The sequence below is a fragment of the Dreissena polymorpha genome, chromosome 3, assembly GCF_020536995.1.
Source record: "Dreissena polymorpha isolate Duluth1 chromosome 3, UMN_Dpol_1.0, whole genome shotgun sequence".
Taxonomy (NCBI): Eukaryota; Metazoa; Mollusca; class Bivalvia; order Myida; family Dreissenidae; genus Dreissena; species Dreissena polymorpha.
In genome coordinates, this window is record NC_068357.1 from 114809425 (window position 1) to 114820051 (window position 10627).

Genomic DNA, 10627 nt, shown 5'->3' on the forward strand with positions numbered 1-10627 from the left:
CTAAATAGTTAAAGTCATTAACAACATCCAAGTATTCATCAGCATATATCCATTTTTCATTATGTTTTAAACCACCTCGTTTGCGAAAACTTTTGTCTTCGCAGTGTTCACTTCTTATCCCCATGTTTCACAGTAATTATGCAAATGATCTATTGACAATTGTAAATCTTCTGGGGTTTCACCAATAACAACCATGTCATCTGCGAATAACAAAAGAATCAAACACATATCCTGTATAACTATACCTTTGATATTTCTATTTTGCAAATACATCTCTAGATCTTCTACGAAAAGAGAAAACAAGATCGGGGAGATTATCTCCACTTGCCTCAAGCCAACTGCTATATTAAAGTAATAAAAATTGTTTTCGTAATGTCTAACACATGACTTAACAGATTGATACATGCTGCGTATTATACGCAACACTTTACCATCCACGTTAGCTTTATACAATTTTAACCATAGGGCATTGAGATAAATCGAATCAAAACAACGCTTCATGTCCACGAAACAGCAATACAAACGTTTATTCGAATTAACATAATTTTCAATAATTGAGTGCAGTACAAATACTGTGTCTACTGTCGATCTACCCTTTCTGAATCCAAATTGTGCATCAGAAATGGTGTTATTTTCTTCGCACCATTTTGATATACGTTGGTTTAGTACACATGTAGACAACTTAGCAAAATTACTTAATAGTGTTATACCTGTATAATTTTTTATATCAGACGTGTCGCCCTTTTTATGTAAGGGAACAATAATACCCTTGGTCCATGCAATTGGGAAATTTCCCGTGTTCAAAATAAAATTGAATATTACTGACCAGCTAAAATATCACAAGCTTCTCTGAAATATTCATTTAATAATTTATATGTACCTGGCGATTTCCTTGTTTTCATTATTTTAATAGCATTACAAACTTCGTCATATGTGATTGGATTATCTAGCTCTCCAAATGTATGCGAAAAATCATTAAAATCGTAATTACTATTAAAATCCTCAGCTTCAACATTTGAAGCCTGGTTTATATCAGCAAACATTTGTTCAAAATGGTTCTTGAAATCTTCAAGATGTATATTACTATCGTTATTATTTGTTTTTTGTGACCGAAAATATTTCCAAAAATCTTTTGGTCTACTATGTTACAAATATTCAAATTCCATACAACGTTTGAATTTAAAAGCTGTGCGTTTTTTTTTTACAATGGTTTTATACAGACATTTAAATCTACATAGTTCAACTCTATCTATATCACTATGCGAATTATTATACACATATAGGGCATTTTTATACAAAAGCTTAGCCTCTCTACAGTCATGGTCGAACCATTTATCTGAGTCAGATATGACACATTTTTGAAACTTTGGGTACTTTACAGTGTGCTTAACGAATAATGGATCTGCCACCTCACGTACAATTTACGTAAACATATTTACCATATAATCAGCCTTATTATCGCAGTGTTCATCAGCATTATCAACTTCATTGTCAAAATCTGCCATTTTACTTATCAGTCCCTCGCGAAAGGTATGTTTTTCTTCATCACTCCACTTTAAACGTTCAATTGTATAAGGATCTTCGTTAACAACATGCCTATTACAAACAATATCAAATGACAATGGGGCATGATCAATGAAGTTCATGAAGTCATTAACAGAGAAATTTTGAACAACCTTAAAACTAGTCTCACTAAGAATTAAGTAGTCGATCACGCTAGATCCATTCCTATTAAAACATGTACATTTACCTAGTCCAAAGTCTGATCCTAGTCGGCCATTTGCAATCCTTAAACCGGTACCTTTACACATATCTAACAACTTATTCCCGTAAGAGTTATTACCGCTGTCCATCGAATATCTTTGTAATGGGGTGTCAATTATATAGTCTTCAGAATGGGCAAACCAAAACTCGGACAGCAGAAGTCTGCGCTATTGTTAGAAAAAACACAAAATAAATATATTTTGATTATGTTTTGTTTTTATACAAAACCAGAAAGTTTCACCGGTTCGCGTTTTTGCCCAGTCCCTGTGATCTTTTATTATTGCCCAGTCCCTGTGATCAGTTATTAATTAAAATAATTAGCTTTGCATTATTGGCAATAAATGTTGTAGTAAATGTAATAGGCTCAAATGCAGTACTTATTGACACTAATGTACAAAAATTCACCACTATGCAAGATATTCTGACAATACAAATATAGACATTGATCCGTAAAATAACTTCTCCTCCCATAAGCGAAACAAAAACGAATTACATACGAGTCGCCGCACTTCAGTGCGACGCCAATACATCTTATTGAAAGTAGACATTTATTTTGAAGTGTTTGTATAATGGTTTCACTTTTTTGCAAATTAGCATTAAGTCACTTGTTTGAAAGGCATCACGACATTCTATTGTTGCTAGTTTAACATATTTTCCTATATAAAAAGGTCTTGAATCGTTCAACATTCCACAACGGCGTTTTTGCGAAGTTTCAATTGCCGTAGCAAACCAACCGCTTTTTATACCAAAAGAGGTTTCAAAACATGATATAAGGCAGTATAACTACTTTTTATGACAAAACACGAATGCATGCATCGTTTTTGATATTACGCGCCGTGAACTAAAACATATATCCGTGAGAAAGCTGTTTTCATTGTATAAGTGTGACCGCATACTGAATATCATATCGTTAAACAATTGTACTACATTTCCTCAACACCACGCATAACTCAAAGCATACAATGTTTATGAAGTGGTTTAATAGATTTTAAATCTGTTGCAAACATTTTTGTGATTGTTGTTTGATGTTATTTGTTTTTGCTGTTTACTAACAACTCCGTTGTGGACTTATAAAAACGACGCTTTTACATTGTTCACTAACAGGCAAATACTAAATGTGATTTTTGAAAATCCGAGAGACTTTAATATGTTATTGATCTTATATAGATATATATCTCAACATTCTAAATAAAATCATAATTCGAGCTGCGATTTGAGTACGACACAAACTCACTGAATCAAGGCCATTCCGAAGTTGTCAATTGTGTTTTTGTTTACATAGAAAGTGACGGTCCTGCCAGTAAAATTTCCTCTGTACATGTCTTCAATAACAGTTTATATGCGATTGTCTTTCTTCATTTTTTTTTATTGTTTTTGTATTCTTGTATTCCAGCGATCAAACATAAATTAAGTTACTTCCCTGGTCGCTCAACGCTTAACAACAAAATTGTTTTAAAGACATATAAAACTATCGAGTCAACTTTTATCATGGGATTTAAATGTTAAAATATAAACATTTTAGATGTGAACATATAAAATAACATCACAACAGCTTTTTCTTAATTTATTTCTGAAAAGCCTTCTATGTAAATTCCCACTGCATGTTATTTTCAAAAACTGAACACATAAAAACAATGTATTAACACAATTGATCACTAGATTTACAGTTTAATAAATATACACTAAACACAATTGTTAGTTTGAAGTATATTCAAACAACACGTATCAATACACTGTCAGAATAGTTCTCATATTAGTTATTCAAGCAAGTCATTTTCCACTTTTTAGTGAGATAATTAATATTTTTACTTATAAGACATTCATATCTGAGTTGTAATCTCTTTTTTTAACGTCGTTATCTGCGTTGTAATCTCTTTTTTCAACGTCGGTGTAACCCAACTATGTCTGAAGGGATTTGCATTCTGAACACTGTGAAGAATGGTTTAATGCAAGGCACTAGTTTCTACTATACAAAAGAACTGCGACACCTGAAGGGTTTTGCGGAATGAAAAGGGTGGGCAGAGAGAGATCAAATTAATTTGAAACACGATTCTTTCTGTGCACTTCAGTTTAAACTCGTCCTTTTTTCGGACGCAATTCAACATTTGGTGAAAAATCTGAACCAGCTCATTATACAAAAGAAGTAAATGATGACGTTTTCTAAAAACGAAAATATTGCGTTTGTATAAGAAGCATCCATGCCGATTAACGTTGCATATTTTTACTCATGACTAATGAATAAATTAAATATGCGTAGATCATTAGTCACTAGACAACAAGAATTAATTGAAACAAATGTGTAATCAGAAAAGAAATAAAACACGTTGTCAGTTTTAAATTATTTTGCACCGCGCTCTTCTTGTCTATCGGGTTGTATACGTAGAGTGTATAAGCTTTGCAATCAACAAAGTTCAAACAAAACTGCAATACCAGATATCACTTTTGATATCAGCGTCATCGACGTGCTCCAAGGTGTATATGATTATAATTTAAGACCTAATAACATTAATCGTGTCATCATACTTTAATTACATAATTATTGGTGCGTGTCTTCCAACATAGGATAATAACACATAATTTGATATGAGAAAATATATTTCGCTTTGATATTTGATATCACAATAAAATGTAAAAGCAGCCCAAGCCCCGTAAATCATCAACATTCTCCGATTTGTGTTATTTTTCGGACTACCCATTTGAATTGTTTGACTTCTGAAACCAGCCTCTTTTTTCCAAAACCATTAACATTTTTGGGAACAATCATTATATTTTTTACGCGTAAGAAAACCATACGTCATCGTATAAAACTCTTCCAACACAATAATAAATGATATGTTGTCAGTTGAATCTTGAAACTGAACAAATCTCTAAATATTATTAAATTTCTGATTCTAATAAGTGTTAATAGTATATGTTTACGTGTATCAACTGAGCTTGATGATATAGTAGGTCCTCTATGTCCGAGTAGTTTGCGACCAAGAGGCCACTCCTGATCTTAACCTTTGTATATAGCGTTGCTCTATTTTTAAATCATGTACGAAGCTAAAACAGTTTATTGACTTAGCTAAACAGATAGACGCCATATCAATGCAGTGTTATTTGTTATTGAAATTATCGAAGAAAGTCGAATTATCACGCGTCTAACCTCGTTGATAGTGCTTGCTACTACAGCGGGGTTAAAACAAATTATGTCTGGGAAACGTTCTTTTGTTCTCAACAGGTGCGGCTATATCTTATGTATTCTCAATTGCACGGGTGATAACAACGATATAGTATAAGGCTACGCATGTTTATATTTACAGTTCTCAATTTATAAAACGTTTAACACGATTTCACCAATTACTACAGGTATATTATAGACAACAACACAAATGCTTTATAATCGCTGAAACCGAATACAAAAAAACAACTAAATATAACAAGAAATATCTTTTAAAAAGGTAGTCGTCGTAAATGCTTACTTTGAAATAAAGTTTGAAATTTACGTTTCTAAATAATAAGATTTAAAACAAAAGTTTAACCATTTTTTTGTTGTATTTTCAATTGTAAATCGCATATCCACCGCATAAAATGTGTGTTATTTTAGTCAAACCACACATTTGTGTAGGTACAGGTAGATACAAAATATACTACGTGAGTGCACATCATACATGTCCTCACATGCGTTATCATAAGTTTATTTCTTCACCATCGAAAAATAGCGTATGCTCATATTTGATTTACACGCAGTTTTCTTTCGACACATTTAAATCACAAGGTCATAGACGCGTCATGCGAAAATGGGCCCTATGGCGTTTCGACCAGCGTTGCTTAATCCCAACCTGTGCATTTGGGCATTCTGGTCAGATGCGATGCTGTTTGCTATAAAATAACTCAGGGTGTTATGGTCTCATTATGTTTCTCCTAAAAAGATTAAGTGATGCGCAGACTGAGTGGGCTATATATATTATAGGCGCATATTGCATAAGACCCATTTTCTCATGGCAATGGTCATTAAAAATCTTGGTGCGAATTGTTAATGGCACAAGTTAATGCAGTGCCTTTCGATACAAAATTGTATTCAACATATCATACTGGTAAATAAGGGCAGCCTATCCAGGCGTGCATGAACGATTTCCAGACCGTGCTGACAGAGTACGGCAAACATTTTTGGTTAAATAATTAAACGAATTTCCTCTTATCGTGACACTATACTATTTCGGTATGGTTTGTTTTATCATCTTGAAAGCAAACCTTTGTTTATCGATGTCAATTATGTCATCCCGGACGATTTAGCGACAAAGTACTTACCCTGAAATTCTGAGAGATGGATTTCAACGCGTAATTGTAACTGTGCCATGATTTGTGTCGTTTGAACATGCAGAGAGAAGTCCGACAGTGATACATCCTTTACGCTGTGCACAGACACAGCGGTGTAGTCAAAGTTAAAAGGTCTTATCTCGAATCAGCCTATGAAACATTCGAATATATTCATGCGTGTCTGCCGGCGTTATGTAACGGTCATTTAAGGTGAAAAGCTGGGTAAAACAGCTACGCTGAAAAGCCGCATTGCTTTAGTGTTCTTTCCCATGTTAGGTCAGAGATTTGTTGACACAATGTGCTAACAAGAAATGAATAAACAACAAAGTACGGGTTAACAGGGCTGTCTTTATGACTACCTTATTCTTGAGTAAAAGTATTTATTATTTATTCATTTTTTATTTATTTTCATCATTTACCGTATTGTATATTTTGAATGTGTATTTGGTGTCAAAAATCAAAAGTTTTGTACAGGGAATTTTCATCATGAAATTATATTCTTAGTTTGATAGGTATCCGATATTCCAACAATATTCATTTAATATGATGGTGATTGCAAATTGTCTTAATATTCAGTTCTCATTACCATTTTCATCATGCTTTCAATGCTTTCAGAACGTCCAAAAAGGGCCAAGTTGTTGTTATTTTGTCTAAGTTATATCTATGAAAATAAATAGGATGATAAAAAGCGCACACAAATCTCGACCCGTGCGTAATGACAAACTCTTTATAAATTTGAATGGCCTGTGTTCATTTCAAACTTGCGATTAATTCTGAAAAATGAGTTGCGTCTTAAATTATGCAATAGCGAACAACTTCAGTGCCTGCAGCGCTTTGAGTTGACGATGCGCCTTATACTTAGAAATTAAGTTACCTGGTTGTTAAAACACGCAATTGGATGTCTTCAAACACAATTACCATTAGCCTACACTCACTTGGTAAATTTTCACAAGGTTATGATATCTATGTGCAGCAAGGTAGCTCACTTCTGTAAAGTGATCCACACTACATATTGAAAATTCATAATGGCCAGTTGTACACATAGCGCTTATCGGCTCCATGGCTCAGTGGCAGAGCGCCTGTCTAGTAAACAGGAGATCGTGGGTTCGATCCCCACTGGAGCCTTATATGTTATTTTTGCATAAAAATGTGAATAACCACCTAAGTTTTATTTTTTAAAAGTTAATTGTAATGCAATTAACTATTATTTCCTAATTATAACATATCACACTCTTGTAGCTTGTGTTACTTTCAGATTGATTTGTACAATTTAAAGCTCGCTTTTTCAAATTATGATACACTTTATTGACAACACATTTCAATTATCAGGATAGTCTTACAAGCCAGACTCAATGTGAGGAACATTAATAGCTAGTTTTCTGGACTACGTATTAGGACTCGGGTTCGTGCCCACTGTGACATCATGCTTCGTTAATTCACATAAGCCAAATGTAGCATAAGAAAATGTAATTATTTTTCTTAATCTTATACATATCTACTTCTTGACATTTTTTAACAAATTCGTCATTTATTATTTGCTAAAACTTGTATTTACATAGCTGATTTTGACTCAAATATTTAATCCGTGACCTTTCACGAGTTCCAAATGAGCCAACGAATATAGCGTGTCAGGTTTGTTTTTCAGAAGTTGATATTAGTCTCATATAAGTTTATAATTAAGTATATTCATCTAGTTCTCTACAACCAAAACAGTGTAGTTGTTATTGTGTGAGATTTTGTTAGATAATAATTCTTATTTGTCAATTTACACATATGTTATTAAAGTTTATAGTAACATTTTCAATAATGATTTCCATTATGAAACTATATTCCTAGTGTAATACGTATTCGATATTCCAACAATATTCATTTCATATGATGGTGATTGCAAATTTTCTTGACATTTGATTCTCATTACCATTTTCATCATACTTACTTTGCTTTCAGAACGTCTAAAAATGCCAAGTTTTTGTTATTGTGTCTAAGTTATTTCTATAAAATAAATTGGACTATAAACAGTGCACATACATCTGGACCCATGCGTTAAGAAACACTCTTTATAAATTTGAATGGCTTGTGTTCATTTTAAATATGCGATTAATTTTTAAAAATTAGTTGCGTCTTAGATTATGCAATAGCGAACAACTTTATCGCCTTCAGCGTTTTGATTTTAATTAAATGTTACAATACATCTCTGAACATATGACAAGTTGAGGGTGGGTATTTGCTCTCAGGAAATTTAAATGTCCTTTCATACAACTTGTTTTTTATTGATACACCTTATTCCACTTGATGATCGTCAAAGTGTTTAAAATTTATAAAGAGTGTTTCTTAACGCATGGGTCCAGATGTATGTGCACTGTTTATAGTCCAATTTATTTTATAGAAATAACTTAGACACAATAACAAAAACTTGGCATTTTTAGACGTTCTGAAAGCAAAGTAAGTATGATGAAAATGGTAATGAGAATCAAATGTCAAGAAAATTTGCAATCACCATCATATGAAATGAATATTGTTGGAATATCGAATACGTATTACACTAGGAATATAGTTTCATAATGGAAATCATTATTGAAAATGTTACTATAAACTTTAATAACATATGTGTAAATTGACAAATAAGAATTATTATCTAACAAAATCTCACACAATAACAACTACACTGTTTTGGTTGTAGAGAACTAGATGAATATACTTAATTATAAACTTATATGAGACTAATATCAACTTCTGAAAAACAAACCTGACACGCTATATTCGTTGGCTCATTTGGAACTCGTGAAAGGTCACGGATTAAATATTTGAGTCAAAATCAGCTATGTAAATACAAGTTTTAGCAAATAATAAATGACGAATTTGTTAAAAAATGTCAAGAAGTAGATATGTATAAGATTAAGAAAAATAATTACATTTTCTTATGCTACATTTGGCTTATGTGAATTAACGAAGCATGATGTCACAGTGGGCACGAACCCGAGTCCTAATACGTAGTCCAGAAAACTAGCTATTAATGTTCCTCACATTGAGTCTGGCTTGTAAGACTATCCTGAAAATTGAAATGTGTTGTCAATAAAGTGTATCATAATTTGAAAAAGCGAGCTTTAAATTGTACAAATCAATCTGAAAGTAACACAAGCTACAAGAGTGTGATATGTTATAATTAGGAAATAATAGTTAATTGCATTACAATTAACTTTAAAAAAATAAAACTTAGGTGGTTATTCACATTTTTATGCAAAAATAACATATAAGGCTCCAGTGGGGATCGAACCAACGATCTCCTGTTTACTAGACAGGCGCTCTGCCACTGAGCCATGGAGCCGATAAGCGCTATGTGTACAACTGGCCATTATGAATTTTCAATATGTAGTGTGGATCACTTTACAGAAGTGAGCTACCTTGCTGCACATAGATATCATAACCTTGTGAAAATTTACCAAGTGAGTGTAGGCTAATGGTAATTGTGTTTGAAGACATCCAATTGCGTGTTTTAACAACCAGGTAACTTAATTTCTAAGTATAAGGCGCATCGTCAACTCAAAGCGCTGCAGGCACTGAAGTTGTTCGCTATTGCATAATTTAAGACGCAACTCATTTTTCAGAATTAATCGCAAGTTTGAAATGAACACAGGCCATTCAAATTTATAAAGAGTTTGTCATTACGCACGGGTCGAGATTTGTGTGCGCTTTTTATCATCCTATTTATTTTCATAGATATAACTTAGACAAAATAACAACAACTTGGCCCTTTTTGGACGTTCTGAAAGCATTGAAAGCATGATGAAAATGGTAATGAGAACTGAATATTAAGACAATTTGCAATCACCATCATATTAAATGAATATTGTTGGAATATCGGATACCTATCAAACTAAGAATATAATTTCATGATGAAAATTCCCTGTACAAAACTTTTGATTTTTGACACCAAATACACATTCAAAATATACAATACGGTAAATGATGAAAATAAATAAAAAATGAATAAATAATAAATACTTTTACTCAAGAATAAGGTAGTCATAAAGACAGCCCTGTTAACCCGTACTTTGTTGTTTATTCATTTCTTGTTAGCACATTGTGTCAACAAATCTCTGACCTAACATGGGAAAGAACACTAAAGCAATGCGGCTTTTCAGCGTAGCTGTTTTACCCAGCTTTTCACCTTAAATGACCGTTACATAACGCCGGCAGACACGCATGAATATATTCGAATGTTTCATAGGCTGATTCGAGATAAGACCTTTTAACTTTGACTACACCGCTGTGTCTGTGCACAGCGTAAAGGATGTATCACTGTCGGACTTCTCTCTGCATGTTCAAACGACACAAATCATGGCACAGTTACAATTACGCGTTGAAATCCATCTCTCAGAATTTCAGGGTAAGTACTTTGTCGCTAAATCGTCCGGGATGACATAATTGACATCGATAAACAAAGGTTTGCTTTCAAGATGATAAAACAAACCATACCGAAATAGTATAGTGTCACGATAAGAGGAAATTCGTTTAATTATTTAACCAAAAATGTTTGCCGTACTCTGTCAGCACGGTCTGGAAA

The 10627-nt window shown here is 33.0% G+C and overlaps 2 non-coding genes across 2 annotated transcripts; one reads left to right on the forward strand and one right to left on the reverse strand.

Annotated features, from left to right (window-relative positions):
- Window positions 1-7116: 7116 nt before the first annotated feature.
- Trnat-agu (transfer RNA threonine (anticodon AGU)) lies at window positions 7117-7188 on the forward strand. The gene has a single exon. It is a non-coding gene; the product is annotated as a tRNA-Thr (tRNA).
- Window positions 7189-9316: 2128 nt separating this feature from the next.
- Trnat-agu (transfer RNA threonine (anticodon AGU)) lies at window positions 9317-9388 on the reverse strand. The gene has a single exon. It is a non-coding gene; the product is annotated as a tRNA-Thr (tRNA).
- Window positions 9389-10627: the final 1239 nt, after the last annotated feature.